This window comes from Hylobates moloch, unplaced genomic scaffold, assembly GCF_009828535.3.
Source record: "Hylobates moloch isolate HMO894 unplaced genomic scaffold, HMol_V3 SCAFFOLD_14, whole genome shotgun sequence".
Taxonomy (NCBI): Eukaryota; Metazoa; Chordata; class Mammalia; order Primates; family Hylobatidae; genus Hylobates; species Hylobates moloch.
In genome coordinates this window covers 44,219,866-44,238,314 of record NW_026652289.1, presented here as the reverse complement: position 1 = coordinate 44,238,314, position 18,449 = coordinate 44,219,866, and the positions used below count along the sequence as shown (strand labels likewise).

The window sequence follows — 18,449 nt, the reverse complement described above, 5'->3', positions numbered from 1 at the left end:
AATGTGCAAAGTGCACTAAAGTGCACTGGATGTATTTTTTATTCATGTATATACTTTTGTTATCCATCACCCAGGTCAAAATACAGAACCAGCACCCCAGAGGGTTCCCTCCTCCTCCTTCCCAGCCAATAATCTTCTCCTCCTACCTAACCACTGTTCTTACTTCAGTCACTATCAACTAGTTTTACACGTTCTTGAACTGCATATAAAGTGTCTCGATTTTTTACTTAACACTTTTCTTGAAGTGCTTTCGTTGTTTGCCACTTTTTATTTGACCTAAGAAATAACATTAATGAAACAGTGGTTTGACGTGATAGGCATTTCCCTCCTAATGCGCACCGAAAACACTTAACTATTTGAAAAACGAAGTTTCTTCGTGTACAAACTAATATATTCTCCGCCCTGTCTCCAGAAATCGCCCTTCCTCTCTGGGCCAGTGGTTACCGGCACCGTTGGTACACGGACCACATTTTGTTTCCCAAAGCAGCCAGATGAGTTCTGAGGTCCTTTGCAGCTCGAACACGGAATGACTTTGTGGTGATCGAGTAGCCAGAAGTTCACGGAATGCACTGTCACAATTGTGATTCCGCCATAGCTCCGAGCATCCATCTAACACTTGTTTAATACCTACATTTAATACCTAATACCTGAGACTGTCCTAGGCTGTGGACACAGAAGACTAAACCCCACTTCCTGAGTTGAAGTGGGGGAAATAGAGGAGTAAATCATTTCACGATGTGTGTGGTTAAGTGCTGCAGCTCAGGTAACCACCGGCATACAGAGGAAGGGCGGTTTCTGGAGACAGGGCGGAGAGGAGACCGTGGGTGGGCACTTCCCATAGCAGCCTCTGCCAGTCACCCTACTTTGATCACTTTGCCGCCGAGCAGCTGCGGCGGTCAACCTCAGCCTCCCTTGGCAACCTGAGTGTCCCGCCCAGGAGCCTTACTATTGGTCTCATGCAGCGAGATGGGCAGCTCTGCCGTGCAATCCCAGCTCGCAGTTCTTGCTCCGCGTGTACTCATGGGAGGACTCGCAGGCGTTACCGCCTTCCCGCATGCCCCATCCCCCCCGCCCAACCCCGCCAGCAGCTTTCGGCGCATGCGCGGGCTGGGGCTGCGTGCAGGGCCAGCGCGGAGCCGGAGCAGCCGCGGTGAAGCGCCTGTGCTCCGCCGAGACTGCCGTGCCCATTGCTCGCCTCGGTCGCCGCCGCTTTAGCCGCCGCCGGGAGAGCGGCCGCCTATTGTCTTTCTCTGCGGCGAAGGTGAGGAGTTATCCCGGCTCAGCCCGCGGGGGAGCCCCGGGAGCCGCACGGTGAGAGCGCAACTTAGTTGGCGGAGTTGGGGGAAGTTTTGTGATTTGTGGGTCGGGGTGCGGAGCGCGGCCAGTCCCCTGCGGTTGCTCGGTGGGGGCGGGCCCCGGAGGAGGGGCGGGGGCTGCGGGGGTTTCGGTGGCGGGCTGGACAGACTGGTCGCCGGGCGGCGCCGGGACCACAGCTCTGCGGACCCCTCCTCCCGCCGCATCACCCTTCTCCCGCATTGTCTGCTCGGGGCTCGGCGCGCCTCCCACTCCGCAGCCCAACTTGGGAGCCGTCGCCGCTTTCCGGGTGGGGGGCGCGCCTGGCCGTGGATGCTCCCTCAGGCGCTCCGCCCCCAGCGAGGCCCCGGGTCCCCGGGTCGGCGCCGCCGGGGCGGGCTCACTCCTCCCCTGGGGCGGGCGGCAGCGGTGTGGAGTCCGCGCCGAGAACAAGTGCTGCGGGCGCGAGGGAGCGGCTCCCCGGGGCCGACGCGGAAGGTAAACACGTCGGGCCGGCCCGCCTGTCGGTGCCTCTCCGCGGCTTCTCGGGGGCGCGGCCCAGCTGACCCGCGCCGGTCGCAGGCGAGCGGCCCAGGAGACCCGTGCGGTCCCCACGCGCTCTGGGACTCGTGCAGCCAGCCGGCTCAGCTTGCAGCTATACTTTGAGACCAAACAAAACTTTTTTTTTCTTTTTTTTGGTAAATACGGCTCACTGCCATTTTTTTTTTTGCAAAGCCAAGAAGTATGTGAAGTTGAAAAAAGGAAAAACCCTAAAACTTTCTTTTTTTAAAATAATCAAGAAAGGGGGTAGATAGGTTTGGTTTGTTTTGGAAATAGTTCTTACAGCAGAGTGATACCGTCACATTTAATCTTCTAGATCCCGGAATTCACAATGAAAGTTGGATTGAGCGGTGTTTTGGTGTTCATTCTTTGCTAATGACACTCTTTAATGAAGTTATTTGGAGAGTTTATTGCTTCAGTACAGTAAAAACCAGTGTGCCTTTTTTTGTTGTTGTTGTTAGTACTCCCCCCCACAACAAGTGTTTTATTTTTCGAAGAAGCAGTTTCTTCAGTTTTTCTAAGCCATTGGATTGCCCAGATGAGGACAAACGGTGCAGTTCTTGAAAGGTCATTATTGGCAAGTTTGTGAAGAAGCTAAGATCAGTTGAGATAAACCAGTGTTACTGTTCTTGTATTCCGTCGTGGACTCTTGGGGATTTGCAGGCTGCATTAAGTACAAGTTTTGTCAAGTTTGGGTGCACATATTAACACTTAATTTGGTTTGTGTGGCTTCTGATAGGAACATGATTGTTTCAATTCCCCAGATGGAACTAGCTTAAATGTCTGTCATTCATAGTGGAGCAAAATGGCCAGAGTGTCATATATTGTTAACTTCAGTTGTATTCCTTTACCATCTGCTAAATGAAAAAGAAAAATTTGAGAAATACTGTGTCAGTTTGCTCTGAGTGATTTCTCATGCTAAGTGAGTCCCGTGGAGAAGCGTTCCTGGGCTTTTCTGGTTTGGTGGGCCTTGTGTTATAAAACCACTTTTCTTCACCTGGTGAAGCTAAAGACAAATTTTCTTCAGGCACAGGCATTGCACTTTTAAACTACAGAGCCACTTTTGGGATTCACAATACTCGCTCGATGGCTTCCCTTCCTGGTTTTGTGGTTGTGTGTGTGTGATTGTGGGGAAGGGATTGTCAGGGAGGGACATCATGTAAGCAGGTGCTGCTTACAACATAATGTGACGAGTGCACCAGTTGCTTTCCTTCTCAGGGCGGTGATGGCATGTTATACTGTAGGTACTATTGTATTAGGATTTCTCACACTTCGTTTGCCTTGACTAAATGGTAACTGCACACATACTATAGTATAAAAGGACTCCTCTTCTAGTCCTTTGACTCCTTGAGGGCTGTGATAGACCTTATTTAGCTTTGTACCCTCTTTGCCAGTGGTCTTAACATAGTGCAGGCACGGTATGTGTTTGAATTGGGTAAATTATTTTTACTGCCTAGTGGTAGCTAGCGTACACAGGAGAGAGCCACCAACTCTGGGGACTTGTCCAAAATGACAGTTCACTTGCAGATCTCTGATGAAATTTACTTTAAAAGGATTTCTAATCTTTTTTTAATCTGTCGATTATTTTTTGAAAAGAAGTAGGCTTAACTAGTGCTCCAAGGATTTCAACAAGAGGTTCCAATTTAGAAATGGGCCCCCCGCTTTTTGTGAAATTATTATTATTTTTTTTAGAGTCGGAATCTTCACTGTTGCCCAGTTGTTTCTAACTCCTGGACCCAAGCCATCCTCCCACCTCAGCCTCCCACAGTGTTGGAATTACAGGCGTGAGCCACTTCACCCAGCCGGTGAAATTATTAAAATTGTTGGACAAATCTAGTCACAACTCTCCCTCCATTGTGAAATTGGAAAAAAAAGAGAAATTTTAGAAAAAAGTACACCCTTTGGAACTAGGTAGAGTTCAGATCCCCACATTTCCATTGACTGGTTGCATAGCCTCTCAGAGCTTCAGCTTCCTACTCCATAAGGATTAGTAACATGCTTTGCAGTGTTGTTAGGAATCAGTGAAACTATGTGAGATACTTAACTGTAGTATCTAACATGGAGTAGGTAGCTGTTTCCTGGTAGCTGTAATGATAATAATTTTGATACATTTTTACATGACTTAAGCATTCTCAAAAATCTGATGCTTCTGAGTGTAGAGGTTTAGCTATTTCTTTCATAAAGAAGGGGCCCTGAGACTTGTGAGTCTTTTTTTTTTTTGAGACGGAGTGAGTGCAGTGGGAATCTCGGCCATGCAAATCCGCCTCCGAAGTCGCCTTCTCCTGCCTCAGCCTCCCAGTAGTGGGATGAGGGGCCCCTTTTAGTAGAGACGAGGTTTCACCGTGGTCTCGATCTCCTGACCTCGTGATCCGCCCGCCTCGGCCTCCCAAAGTGCTGGGATTACAAGCGTGAGCCACCACGCCCGGCCTGAGACTTGTGAGTCTTATCCAAATCTATTTCTTCAAAGGTGCCAGATGAACTGAAGGATAATGGAAACAATAGCGAGTTTATCTTCTCAGTCACCTGTGAGCCTTCCTTTGAGAGTGGGACTTGCAGAGTGGCTTGGTAGGGTAGAGCTCTTTGTGACTATGCTATTTAGGAAATGGTGAGAGATGGATTGTTTTCAGTACATCAGTCATAAGAGGATATGAGTTCCAACTTTATTTTACCTTAGTCTTGACAAATAACAAGTGTGGATTATGTCTGTATTTCCCAAACTTGTTTAAGGTAGAACTGGACTGGGTGCTAACAGTGTTCAGTACAGAGACATGAGCAAATCACTCACTTCCTCTTCAAGATAACACTTTAAAGGTGACACCATTTACAGAAGAAGGCAGTGATTTAAAGCAGCTATACTAGCATAGTTTAGAATACTTACAGTACCAGATGGAGTAGATACAGTGTAGAAATATTTACCTGTTAAGGACATTTCTTTAGATTTTATTCCATGTTTCCATTAGTTTTCTGATGAAGAGATTATAGTAAACCTTTAAAAATCATATTTGATCAAACTTACAGATCGAGGATGAACCTTTAAAAATTATATTTGGTCACACTTACAGATTGAGGGTAAAAACATTCCTGACAAAGCTAGGCGAAGAAACTTGGACTTTTGATGTTCCCTTCTTTTCAAGTTAACATCTAGCACTTGAATAGACTTGGTTATTACTGATGGGGACAGGCGTCCATTTGGAAGTAGCTTCCCTCTCTCATTCCCAGGTTAGGCTGTCTTACTGCTGTAAGTGGGGAGAGAGGAGAAAGCCGTGGGTGGAAGAAAGTTTGTTTCATAGCCTGGCGCGGTGGCTCATGCCTGTAATCCCAGCACTTTGGGGAGGCTGAGGCGGGCGGGTCACTTGAGGTCAGGAGTTCAAGACCAGCCTGGCCAACACGGTGAAACCCCATCTCTACTAAAAATACAAAAACTAGCCCGCAGGGTGGCCGGTGCCTGTAATCCCAGCTACTTGGGAGGCTGAGGCAGGAGAATCGCTTGAACCCAGGAGGTGGAGGTTGCAATGAGCCGAGATCGTGCCACCGTGCTCCAGTCTGGGCGACAGAGCAAGACTCCATCTCAAAAAAAAAAAAAAAGTTTGTTTCATGCATCTGTCCTCACTGGTCAGTGGAAGAAAGTCTGTTTCATGTGTTTGTCCTCATATTTATAGTTTTCTCATCCACCTACAAGTTGATTGTGACGTTATAAATAGAAGATGAATGGATAATGTGTTTTTGTCAGACCTTGCTGGAAGGATGGACCTGGTACTGAAATACCGTGATCGTATGAACATTTGTGTGAGGCAATGCTGTGTTCAGTGCCTGGGGAAGGTGGATATCAGTGTGCTTGTATGATATGGATGCTAGTATGGGAGAGAAGGAAAAGGTATGAGGTTTTTTACCATTTATGTCACTCTGTAAGCTCTTCTCTGGCTACTTTGGTGCTATAGTGGCGGAGTTGAGTAGTTAGAGCAGAGACCGTGTGATCCACAAAGCAGAAAATATTTACTGTCTGGCCTTTTACAGAAGTTTGCTGACCCTTTTTCTACATAACCAACTGCAGTTATTCACAACGAGAAAGATTAACATTAATTCTATGATATTATTCAATACCTGTTCAACTTTCTCTATTTGTCCCCCAAATACCTTTTATAGTTGATTAAGAAAAATTTTGGACAGGATAAAATGAAAGTTCACTCAGCACATCATATCTCTTTAGTCTCTATTTTTTCATTCTTTAATTATTCATATGTATAGTTTACATTCACTAAAATTCCGCCATTTTAGTGTAACATTCTCTGAGTTTTGACAGGTGTATACATTCATATATCCACTGCTTCAAATAGGACAGTTCCTTCATCCTCCAGAATTCTTCTGAGCCCTTTTGTACTCAACTGGTTCTCTACCCCCAGACTCTGGAAATTGCTGATCTGTTTTCTGTCTCCATGGTTTTTTGCCTTTTCAAGAATGTTGTAAAAATGGAATCACACAGAATGTAGCCTTTTTATTCATTTGCCCAATGACTAATGATATTAAGTATCTTTTCATCTGATTATTTGTCATTCTTTGATGTCAATTCAAAATCTTTTGCTTAAAAAATGAGTTTTTGTATATACCCTGGAATCAAATATATGATTCGCAAATAACTATTTTCTCCTAGTCTGTTTTTACTTGTCTTAATTATGTCTTTTTTTGTTTGTTTGTTTCGAGATGGAGTTTGGCTCTGTCACCCAGACTGGAGTACAGTGGTGCGATCTTGGCTCGCTGCAGCCTCTGCCTCCTGGGTTCAAGTGATTCTCCTGCCTTAACCTCCTGAGTAGCTGGGATTACAGGCACACACCACCACACCCAGCTAATTTTTGTATTTTAGTAGAGATGGGGCTTCTCCATGTTGGCCAGGCTGATCCTGAACTCCTAACCTCAAGTGATCCACCTGCCTTGGCCTCCCAAAGTGCTGGGATTACAGGCGCGAGCCACTGTGTCTGGCCTACTTGTCTTAATAATGTCTTTTGAAGAGCAGAAGTTCTTAAGTTTTATGATATCCAGTGTGTGTGTTTTTTTTTCCCTTGAGTGGATCATGCTTTTGGTATAATAGTTTAGAAATCTTTGCCTAACTTAAGAGCTCAAAGACTTTCCCCTATATTTTCTCCTAGAAGTTATTTTTTTTTTTTTAGAGATGGAGTCTCGCTTTGTTGTCCAGGCTGGAGTGAGTGAGATCTTGCTCACTGAAACCTCCACCTCCCAGGTTCAAGTGATTCTCCTGCCTCAGCCTCCTGAGTAGCTAGGATTACAGGCACCCACCACCACGCCAGACTAATTTTTGTATTTTTAGTAGTGATGGGGTTTCACCATGTTGGCCAGGGTGGTCTCGAACGCCTGACCTCAAGTGAGCCACCCACCGCAGCCTCCCAAAGTGCTGGGATTACAGGCATGAGCTATTGTGCCCGGCTCTCCTAGAAGTTTTATCGCTTAAAATTTTACATTTACATTTATTATCCGCTTTGATTTAATTTTCCTAAATGGTGCAAGGTATGCATTGAGTTTATTTTTTTGTGGATGGATTTACAATTTTTCCAGCAACAGTTTTTGTTTTTTTGTTTTTTGTTTTTTTTTTTTGAGACGGCGTCTCGCTCTGTCGCCCAGGCAGGAGTGCAGTGGTGCAATCTCGGCTCACTGCAAGCTCCGCCTCCCGGGTTCACGCCATTCTCCTGCCTCAGCCTCTGAGTAGCTGGGACTACAGGCGTCCGCCACCACGCCCGGCTAATTTTTTGTATTTTTAGTAGAGACGGGGTTTCACCGTGGTCTCAATCTCCTGACCTCGTGATCCGCCCGCCTCAGCCTCCCAAAGTGCTGGGATTACAAGCGTGAGCCACCGCACCCGGCCCCCAGCAACAGTTTTTAAAAAGACTGTCCTTTCTCTGTTGATTACCTTTGTGCCTTTTTTTTGCAAGTTGATCATAAATGTGTGGATCTGTTTCTGGATTCTCTCTCCTATTCCATTGATCTGTGTCTTTCATTTCTCTGTCACCTCACTGTTGATTACTGTCACCTTAGAGTAAGTTTTAAAATCAGGTAGTGTGAGTTATCTTATTATTCTTCAGAATTGTTTTTTGGGTATTTTAGTTGCATTGCATTTTTGTGCATATTTTAGATTTATCTTGCTGTTATCCACAAGTCCTGCTGGGTTTTTCTTTTTCTTTTTTTTCTTTTTTAAGATGAGGTCTCAGCCGGGTGTGGTGGCTCACGCCTGTAATCCTAGCACTTTGGGAGGCTGAGGCGGGTGGATCACCTGAGATCAGGAGTTCGAGACCAGCCTGGCTGACATGGCAAAACCCCGTCTCTACTAAAAATACAAAAAATAGCTGGTGCCTGTAATCCCAGCTACTTGGGAGGCTGAGACAGGAGAATTGCTTGAACCCGGGAGGTGGAGGTTACAGTGAGCTGACATTGCGCTACTTCACTCCAGCCTGGGTGACAGAGCGAGATTCCGTCTCAAAAAAAAAAAAAAAAAAAAGAAAGGGATAGGGTCTCACTCAGTTGTCCAGTGTGGAATGCAGTGGTAGGATCACCACTCACCACAGCCTTGATCTCCTGGGCCCAAGCAATTCTGCCACGTCAGCCTCTCAAGTAGCTGGGATCACAGTCATGCACTACCTGGCTAATTTTTTTATTTTTGTTGAGACAGAGTCTGTGTTGCCCAGGCTGGTCTCAAACTCCCAGGATGAAGCGATCCTCCCACTGTGGCCTCCCAAAGTGTAGGGATTACAGGCATGAGCCACCATGCCCAGGCTGCTGTGGTTTTTGATTGGCATTGTGTTGAAGCTGGAAATCAGTTAGGAGGCAATTGATATTTTAATAATGAGCCATGAACATGGCATATTACTTATTTAGACCTTAGATTTTTGATGAGTGTTTTGTAGTTTTTAGCAATTGGATCTTGCATGTGTTTTGTAATCTTATACATGTATTTCATGTGTTCTGGTCCTGTTGTGAATGATATTTCTCAATTTCCAGTTGTTCATTGCTGGTATATAGAAAGATCATTTTATTTGCTGACCTTGGATCCTACACCCTTGCTAAACTCATTTTTAGTAATAGAAGCTTTTTTTGTAGATTTTTGGAATTTTCTGCATAGACATTAATGTCATTGTCAAATAAGAGCAGTTTGATTTCTTCGTTTTCACTTTGTATACTTTCATTTCCTTTTTTTTTTTTTTTTTTTAGATAGAGTCTAGCTCTGTCGCCCAGGCTGGAGTGCAGTGGTGCGATCTCGGCTCACTGCAACCTGTGGCCCCCCAGGTTCAAGTGATTCTTGTGCCTCAGCCTCCTAAGTAGCTGGGATTACAGGTGCATGTTAACACGCCCAGCTAATTTTTGTATTTTCTTTCTTTCTTTTTTTAAAGTAGAGACTGGATTTCACCATGTTGGCCAGGCTGGTCTCAAACTCCTGACCTCAAGTGATCTGCCAGCCTCAGCCTCCCAAAGTGCTAGGATTACAGGCGTGAGCTACCGCGCTGGGCATGATTTCTTTTTGTTACTTTGCCGAACTGTCTAGGACCCTCAGTGTAATGTGTAATAGGAGTTTTACAAGTGGGCATCCTTTTTTTTTCCTGATGTTAGAGGGGAAAACACTGAGTGTTTGACCATTAATATGATGGTAGCCATAGGTGTTTGTTTTTGTAGATGTCTTTTATCAAGTTGAGGAAGTTGTCTTCTGTGTTTAGTTTGTTGAGAGTTTTTATCATGAATAGATATTGAATGTTGTCAAAGGTTTTTCTGTATTTATTGACATAATCATACGTTTTTTCTTCTTTAGTCTGGTATAATATGTTGAAATAGCTTTGCATTCTTGTGATAATACTCATTTAGTCGTGATGTATTATTTTTTACATGTCTTTGGGTTCCATTTGCTACTGAATCTTTTTTTATTTCTTCCATTTGTTTCCAGTTATGTTCATTTTTAAAATAGATTCTTGATCACATGTATAATATTCGTGATAGTTGTTGAGTCCTTATCTGTTAAATGTCAAATGTCTCTTTGGGGGAAAAGTTATTTCAAACACAAGAACCATTGCATTAAAGAGTATCATACTTTGTTTTGGCAAGTTAAGTTGCCAAACTTATGAGTGTAAGTTGCTTGTTACACCCCATTACTAAGGCATGAAGCTCCTGTAGTTTTCATTGAAGAATTGGGCTCCCCGTGAGGACTGTATTAGTTGAGAACACAAATGTCTCCCAGCCCTGTGTAAACTTTGGGGATCATTTAGCTTACATTTCCTGGGTGATTCTTTGCTTGCCCTCATGTATTTTTACAATATGCATGCTTGGCTCACTACTCGGTGTGAGACTCATGGGGCCTGTGTGCTGATTTCTGGAGCTCCTTTTTCATGCAACTCCCTCCTCTCGTACTCTGCAATTTTCAGACTCCTTAGCCTTCCCAAGCTATGTTTGTCTTCTAAACTTGACAAGGCTGCCATGTTGTGCTTGATCCTCCTCATTGCATCGTGGTCTAGAAGGTACCTCCAGCCAGAAAGCTGAGGCGATTTTAGGGCTTATCTCATTTGTTCCCTTCTCTTTGGGACTGCAGTTCTGTGCTGCCTGTTGTTCAGGCTCTAAAGGATGCTGCCTCATACATTTTGTTCACTTTTCTAGTAGTTAGGGAGGATGCCAGGATAAATCTGGATCCAGTTACTCCATCATGGTTAGCAGCTGAAGTCCTTTGAGTGAGTGTGCTTTGTTGGTGGTTCTTTAAGTTTCATTACAGGATTCTCAAAATCTTTGGGGGTATAAATAACAAAGAAGTATTTGTTGACTATCTTCTGACAGTAGCTCAGCCATTGCTTTGTGGGAAATACAAAAAAATGTAGATATCCTTTAGTTGAAGAGGCACATGGTACATACCTAAGATTAATCAAAGAAATGAATTGCTATGGTGATGAACAGAAAGAGAAGGATCTTTGTTTTTTTTTTTTTCCCCCCCCCCCCCCCCCCCGTGGGGGAGTCTTCCAGTGAATACCAGAAAACCTGCTAGACAAATTCTAAAAGATCTGTAACACTTGTGATCTGGTGTTTTCATGTAGAAATGCTTGCTTTTGCGTTTTTGTTTCTTAGCATGTATGCTTTATGTCACAGGTTGTAGTGAGTCAGTGGGTAGGGTGCTGGCTCTTTCAGGCGCATTTGCTATTTATTTACCATGCAGCTTTAGGTAAGTTATTTATCTCTGAAATCTAATCTTCTCTTTTCTCTTTTGGCAAATGGTTATATGACATACCTTGTAGGGTTGTTTGTTAATTTTTTCAAGTATCTTTTGTTTGTCAGGCACGGTTCTAGGTAATGGCGATTCAGTGACATCTGTAGTTGCTGCCATTAATCTATATCCTATTGACAGAAGTAGAAAATAAATGAGTGAACAGACAATTGCAGGCATGTCTGGTGGTGATGATTCTAGGAAGGATATGAAGAGTATTAGCAGAGATTGGGGAGGTCAGACAAGGCCTTACTGAGGAGGTGAGATTTGAACAGACCTGAAGAAAGTCAAGGGAGCAAGCCCACATGAAGATTCAGAGGAAGTATGTTCAGTATGGAAGGAACATCAAGTGCAAAGGGCCTGAGATGGGAGAATGAACAGGGAGCCTGGTGTGGCTGGAGTGGGTGAGAAAGAGCGTGAGGAGATAAGGTTTGTATGTGTAGCCAGAGACCAGATCAAATAGGCTCTTAAGGATGGTGGGAAACAGCTGAAGGATTTGAGCAAGGCATGACAAGAGTTGATTTAGGCTTTAAAAACTTTACTCTTGGCATAGGGAGCAGTAGTGGAAACAGAGAGACTAGTTAAGAGATTTGCAATAGTTCAGGCTAGAGAAGATGGTGGCTTGGATTAGGGTGGTAGCAGCGAAAGTGGTGAGAAGTGGTTTGAATCCATATACACTGAAAATAGAACTATAGGATTACTTACAGATTGGGAAAAGGTTCTAAAGGAAAGAAAGAAATTAAAGAGGATCCCTGAACAACTGGGTAAATGGGGAAGATGTGGAATCAGTTTGCTGAGAGGTTGAAATTGTGATTTCCCTGTTGACATGCTAAGTTTGAGGTCTGTGAAATTTTTAAGTGAAGGTATCAGTAAGCATTTTGATATACAGTTCTGGAGTTCAGTGATGGTCTGGACTGGGTGTATGAATTAGAGAATTGTAGATAGAGAAGGGAGAGTGGGAGGTTTTAGTGGGAATTAGAGCTGTATAAAGCTCCATAATAGGGGCTCATGGCATAGTAGTTAGTAATCATGACAGTCATAAAACAACCACCACTATGTATAGTAACTAAAGGAAGACTGGATATGAATGAAGGAAGATGGTAGTGACCTAAAACAATTATCTTGCATATTATATCAGAATTAGTTAGGATTCCAAACATGCTGAAAACTTTTCTTCTCTGAGCATGATAAAAATATTAGTGAACTCTATTTTCCATTTGTGTACTCTAAGGATATTGGTGATAGTGGAAAGATAATGACGTTTTTATGTGATGCTAGTGTACTATTTGAATGTACTTCACATACACATATACGAAGATAGTCTGGAAGGAGGCTACTGCAAAGTAGATGAGGGTAACTTTTGATCTTCTGATTTTCTGCAGAGTGTATATTTGTCTTTATTCCTTTTTTTTTTTTTTTTTTAAGACAGGGTCTCACTCCTTTGACCAGGCTGGAGTGCAGTGGCGCGATCTCGGCTCACTGCAACCTCTGTCTTCTGGGCTCAAGTGATTCTCCCACCTTAGCTTCCTGAGCAGCTGGGACCACCGGTGTGCACCACCACGTCCAGCTAATTTTTTTTTTTTTTTTGAGACGGAGTCTTGCTCTGTCGCCCAGGCTGGAGTGCAGTGGCGCGATCTCGGCTCACTGCAAGCTCCGCCTCCCGGGTTCATGCCATTCTCCTGCCTCAGCGTCTCCGAGTAGCTGGGACTACAGGCGCCCGCCACCACGCCCGGCTAATTTTTTGTATTTTTAGTAGAAACGGGGTTTCACTGTGGTCTCGATCTCCTGACCTCGTGATCCGCCCGCCTCGGCCTCCCAAAGTGCTGGGATTACAAGTGTGAGCCACCGCGCCTGGCCATGTCCAGCTAATTTTTGTACTTTTTGTAGAGATGGTGTTTTGCCAGGTTGTCCAGGCTGTTCTTGAACTCTTAGACTCAAGCGATCCACTCACCTTGGCCTCCCAAAGTGCTGGGATCATAGGTGTGAGCCATTGCACCTGGCCCCCTTATTTTTTTCTGAGACAGAGTCTTGCTCTGTCACCCAGGCTAGAGTGCAGTGGCGCGACCTTGGCTCACTGCAACCTCCGCCTCCCAGGTTCAAGCAATTCTTCTGCCTCAGCCTCCCGAGTAGCTGGGACTGTAGGCATGTGCCACCATGCCTGGCTAATTTTTGTATTTTTAGTAGAGATGAGGTTTCACCATGTTGGCCAGGCGATTCTTGAACTCCTGACCTCGTGATCCACCCACCTCCGCTTCCCAAAGTGCTGGGATTACAGGCGTGAGTCACCGTGCCCGGCCCTATTCTTATTCTTAATAAAAGGAGTTAATAATATTTTTTGAGGTTGAGCTCAGTTGGTGAGTTTCTAGGGTAATGGATTTCATTTGTTTGTGGTTGCTGATATTACTTATTCCATTTTTTTTTTTTTTACCATGTATAGTCTATCATCTTAAAAACGTGAGCACTTAATAATTTTTTTTTTTTCTTTTTTGAAATGGAGTCTCGCTCTGTCACCAAGGCTGGAGTGCAGTGGCGCTATCTCGGCTCACTGCAACGTCCGCCTCCCAGATTCAAGCGATTCTTCTGCCTCAGCCTCCTGAGTAGCTGGGACTACAGGCATGCACCACCACGCCCGGCTAATTTTTGTAGTTTTAGTAGAGACGGGTTTCACCATGTTGGCCAGGATGGTCTTGATCTCCTGACCTCGTGATCCACCCGCCTTGGCCTCCCAAAGTGCTGGGATTACAGAATAATCTTAATCATAGATGGGAATCAGTTAAGAGTATTTTTTTTCTTTTTTTTTTTTTTGTCAAGAAATGAGGTTTTGCTGTGTTGCCTAGGCTGGACTTGAACTCTTGGGTTTAAGTGATCCCCCCACTCCAGCCTTCCTAGTTGCTGTGACTACAGGCACACACCACTGCACCTGGCTCTGGGTGGTTTTGAAATGAGTACATAACAGTTCCTGGAAAAATTGTTAGCACATACTCTTCCCACCAGGTTAATTGTGGCCCCATTTTGTTGAAAGGGTACTTTATGTTGCATTGTGGTGGGCAGATTTCTTCAGAATAATTGAACTGAGCATGAAGTTGTTTTGTTTTAAAATCTGAATTATACCATCAACATTAACTTAGATTTTTAGAAGTATCCTTTTTCCCAGGTGATAGCTGTCCTAAAGGTGGTGGATATGACAGGGGCATTTGACAAATTTGACATTTTCAGTAATTCATGAATCACTTCTAAAAACATACTCAGTCATTTGGGTGGTATCTGTAAATTAATCTACACTTGATCTTAGCCAAAAGGCCGAGAAGCGATTCTGTAAATTAATCTATCATCTTTGTCTTGGCATTTGAGTTCTGCCTTGTCTAAGTGGGTGTGTTTCTGGAGTGGGAGAAGGGAGGTCCGTTGTGACATTGCATGGAAATAATTTCTTTTACCTTTAACAAGCTGGAAGAAAATGGTTTTTGGATGCTTTGTACACAGAGTGTACATCCTCTTGGATGCTTTGTACGCAGAGCGGCTGGGCTCAGAATACAAAGGAACTATAGATGAGACTTTGCAGTTTGGGAGTTATTTGGGGAAAAAAATATGGTAACAAGAGTTGGGAAGTAGAGTTCTAAGTGTTCATTTGATCACATGAAGCCTTGTGGGCTGGCTGAGGTGCTTCCTCTCTTCAGGGAGTAAAGGCATGCATGGGTCAGTGAGCAGTAATAGCCAAAGCTTTTGCTTGGGCATTCCTGCCAAAATAGTGCTGTGTGTATCTTTAGAGCATAGAATAGTGTGTATGTCCAGTCTAGAGGGGTTTTTTGAGGTCATTTTCTAAAAGGTGTTTTTGAAAAAGTAAAGTTTTAAGAAACTTTTGTGTGTTTACCTACATGTTATGTTCATCTACATTGTCTTACTTCCTTACAGTAATCCTATAAGATAGATATTGTTATTTCTCCCTTTTTTGATGAAAAAAACTAGGGTTTAGAGATTTAAGTTTGCTTCTCTCAAGTCAGTGAACTACAACTTTCATCTGGGACATTGTGACTATATATATACATAACTCTAGTTTTATTATATATGCCATAAGTCACATTTTTTTCACTTTGATATAATTATATCCAAAGTAGCCAGTTTAAAATTCCATCTTGTTCTTGGTGTAAATAGAAAATCAATGTGGTCTGCTCTTAAAGTTTTCCTAGAATTCTTAAAAACATGCTAGGCTTCCATGTTTGTGCCTTGAAAGTAGCAGAAACTTGCCAGTAGAATTGTATTTTCCTTCACATACAGAAGCTTTGTGGATGGACATTAATAATTAACATTTACACATTTGTTCACATCTTCAAAGTGTTTTACAAACATTTAATTAGTTCATGTGTAACCTATATAGGAAGTTGAAAAACCAGTTTTTTAGGTTCATTTTAGTAGTACTGGAGTGTTGGGGGAGAAGGAGTAAGCAAGCCCTCAGTAAGAAAGATACAGGTATGCACCATGAAGTTCTAAACATCTTTTCTTACCCCCCTAGCTTTCAGCCCAGTTTGGCTCATATCAAACACATTTTTTGGGTGCATATCTTCTGCGTAATGCAGGGGAGTGGATTATGTGGACCCAACAGAAGACACAGGGTGGAATGGTTGGGGAAAGACCTGGGTCATGTAATGCAACTTTCTCTTCCGTAGTCCCTTAAATGGAATTGTCCTTGATTCATCCCTTTGAGCATGTTGAAGGCCAGGATGTTGTTGGAGCAGAGACTGGCAAATGAATGGAGCATGCATGTTAATTTCTAGGGAAAAAATCTTTTATTTTTCACTCTTGATTTAGGAAATAATAGCTCTGTAAGTAGATACTTTGCTAGTTGCCTCACTACTGCTTGTCACCTGATTCCATCTCCTCTCCTCCCACCCCCTGGTAAAATGGCTTTAACTTGGCAAGGTTTATAGTTGGAAGGAGACAGTCGTCCCAATTTAGCGGGGTTCTGTCACATAATTGACTGTGTGACCTTGAGCAGGTTACTGCTCTTCTTTTGCCCTTGAGTTCTTTTGTTCTGTGAAATGGTATTTGCTGACTCACCTTTCACTGAGTCCTAGAAGGATGGCCAGAGAAAGATAAAACTTAGGCTCTTGGACATGAAATGGGACAGAGGTTATTTTCACATTAGTGAGGATTCGTCAGAGTTGCAACGACTCCTTTCTACTTTGCTTGGAGTAACTAATTAATTTTCTTAATATTCTTGCCAACCTTATTACTGTAAACACTTTTTCTTTTTCTAATACAGTACAGTAAATAGAATTATTTGATAAATAGTGTGTCTGGGTAGTTTCCTAAGACAGGACACGCAAGTTCCTTTTCATCATTGCTTATAGCCCATTGTTCAGAGGAACCGTTCATTGTTCAGAGGAATCTTTTGTGTAGATAACCTTGCCAGAGAAACCTTAGTATGTGATGGCAGAAAGGAGAATTCTGATAGCTTGGTATGTATATTTAATTAAATTTTTATCATGAATGAGAACTTGTTCTTTTAATGGGGCTATATAAGAATGGCCCTGAAACTTTTGCCTCTATCCAATAGTGTTGTTTTTCAAGTCTTTCTTTTTTTCTCCATCCCTTTCCTTCTCTTCTTGAAATCTGAAAATTTAAAAGTGGGATGAGTTGGCTGTGGCTGTTGAACCTCTTTGTAACATGAAATACACCCAGGTTTAAACTTATCTTTCTGTTCTGCCAAGATTTATGGCAACTTGGAAGGAATATTGTACAGCTGGACATTGAGTAATACTATATATGAATTATGAATAATTGAGATTGGCTTAGTTAAATGGTTAAAGTTACTCTTTTATTTGAAAGGATATCTGAAGGTAATGTTTATTTATCTTTTTGAAAAGGGAGACTTTTTTGATCGGACAGATTGTATGTATAAGACAAGATAGAAGTTTTCTTTTGGAAACCTAGCTGGTTTCCAAACAATCCAATAAATGACTGTTTTTCGTATTTAGATTAGGGATTTGAGTTGTACTGTTTTTGGTTACCTCTTTGGTTTTTCCATATTGTCTTTGCCCAGTGTTCATTTCCTTTCCCCGGTTAATTTAGTAGGATGTACTGTCAGATTGCCCACTGAATAGATGGGGTAAGGTAATATAACATGTCTATCTTTCCTCCCAGATTATAAACTTATTGAGGGCAAATTTTATCTGCTTTGTTGATTACTGTATTCCCAGTAACAATGGCACATAATAGTTGCTTCTCAAGAAATATTTGGGTTGATGGAAGGATGAATGAATTTTTGACTATACACACACACACATATACACATATAACATACATGTGTATGTTAAGCTTAATAAAATCCATCCTGTTGTGAATAAATGAACAGATGTTTATTTTTTTCTTTTCTAGCATCAGTTTTAGTTTGATTTTGGTCAGTTTAAAGCATTTCTTTTGGGGAAAGAGAAGACACCATGTTAAATGGAAGTTTGGTGTTGACCAAGTTTGGTGGTAAAATCTATACAGCTCTTGCCTGGTTGTTGTGCTTGGTCCACGTAGGGCTCTGTCACTTTACATTTTAACCTCTTCAGCAACTTCATCATTGGCATATGGATGGTTGACCTCAGAATGTGGGTGCGTGATGGCTGGTTTAATTAAAAAACAAAATTATGGTTGTAAAACATATTCACAATAGAACAGTAGAATTGACTCATATACTCATTACCCAGATTCTAGCAAGATTTCGCTATTCTCTACATGCATTTTTTTTTAAAAAAGCTTTGTTTTGATATAGTTCATATACCATACAATTCTCCCATGCTTTACTATAATATGTTCATCCTAGTTGTCCTGAAAGTCACTACCAACTCTTCTTTTTAGTGATTTTTAAATGGTATTTTTACTCCAATATATAATACTGTAAACCATGAAATGCCTCTGTAAAACAAGGCACGATAGGTTTCCAGGATATGAAACAGACAACTTTAACTCAAAGCAAATGAGTGCTGAGTAGCCTATTTTCCTTTCAGCAGAGTAATTGCAGAAATGGGACTGCAAACCTTTTATTAAGCACTTTTGTATGAAATTTGAGGTTTCTGTCAAATTAGACATGGAAAATTAAAACTGCACAAATTACTGATCTGTGCAATTTTTTTGAGTCCTCTTGTATGTTAGACTTTTTTTTTTTTTCTTAGATAACTGTTTAAGTACCAGCACAGGAATGCTTTGATTTATACATAATTATTTTTGTTTTCACGTCAGTAGTCTTTTATTCCCCCCATTGAATTTGGTGATTTTTTTCTCCCCTGGAGGATTATTTTTTAAATAATGCATTCCCAAGTATTTTGGTTTTTGTGAAAGAAAATACATTTTAAGGTAATTGAATACCTCCATAAATCTT

The 18,449-nt window shown here is 42.4% G+C and overlaps 2 protein-coding genes and 1 non-coding gene across 5 annotated transcripts in view; 2 read left to right on the top strand and 1 right to left on the bottom strand.

Annotated features, from left to right (window-relative positions):
• Positions 1 to 1,130: 1,130 nt before the first annotated feature.
• AKAP13 (A-kinase anchoring protein 13) overlaps positions 1,131 to 18,449 on the top strand; it is a 347,162-nt gene continuing 329,843 nt past the window's right edge. The window contains exon 1 of one of the 2 annotated variants that reach the window (XM_032175851.2): positions 1,131 to 1,261. The gene's annotated coding sequence lies outside the window, so the exon portion shown is untranslated. Of the gene's footprint in view, positions 1,312 to 18,449 lie in introns of both variants that reach the window. The other variant, XM_032175850.2, reaches the window with a different exon arrangement.
• The window catches only part of LOC116482438 (fatty acid-binding protein 5-like), a 34,505-nt gene continuing 17,329 nt past the window's right edge, over positions 1,274 to 18,449 (top strand). Inside the window, exon 1 of one of the 2 annotated variants that reach the window (XM_032753584.2) lies at positions 1,274 to 1,311. The gene's annotated coding sequence lies outside the window, so the exon portion shown is untranslated. Of the gene's footprint in view, positions 1,312 to 5,379; positions 5,467 to 18,449 lie in introns of those variants that run through there. The other variant, XM_058427185.1, reaches the window with a different exon arrangement.
• On the bottom strand, positions 10,839 to 10,900 carry LOC116482686 (U7 small nuclear RNA). The gene has a single exon (XR_004251959.1). It is a non-coding gene; the product is annotated as a U7 small nuclear RNA (small nuclear RNA).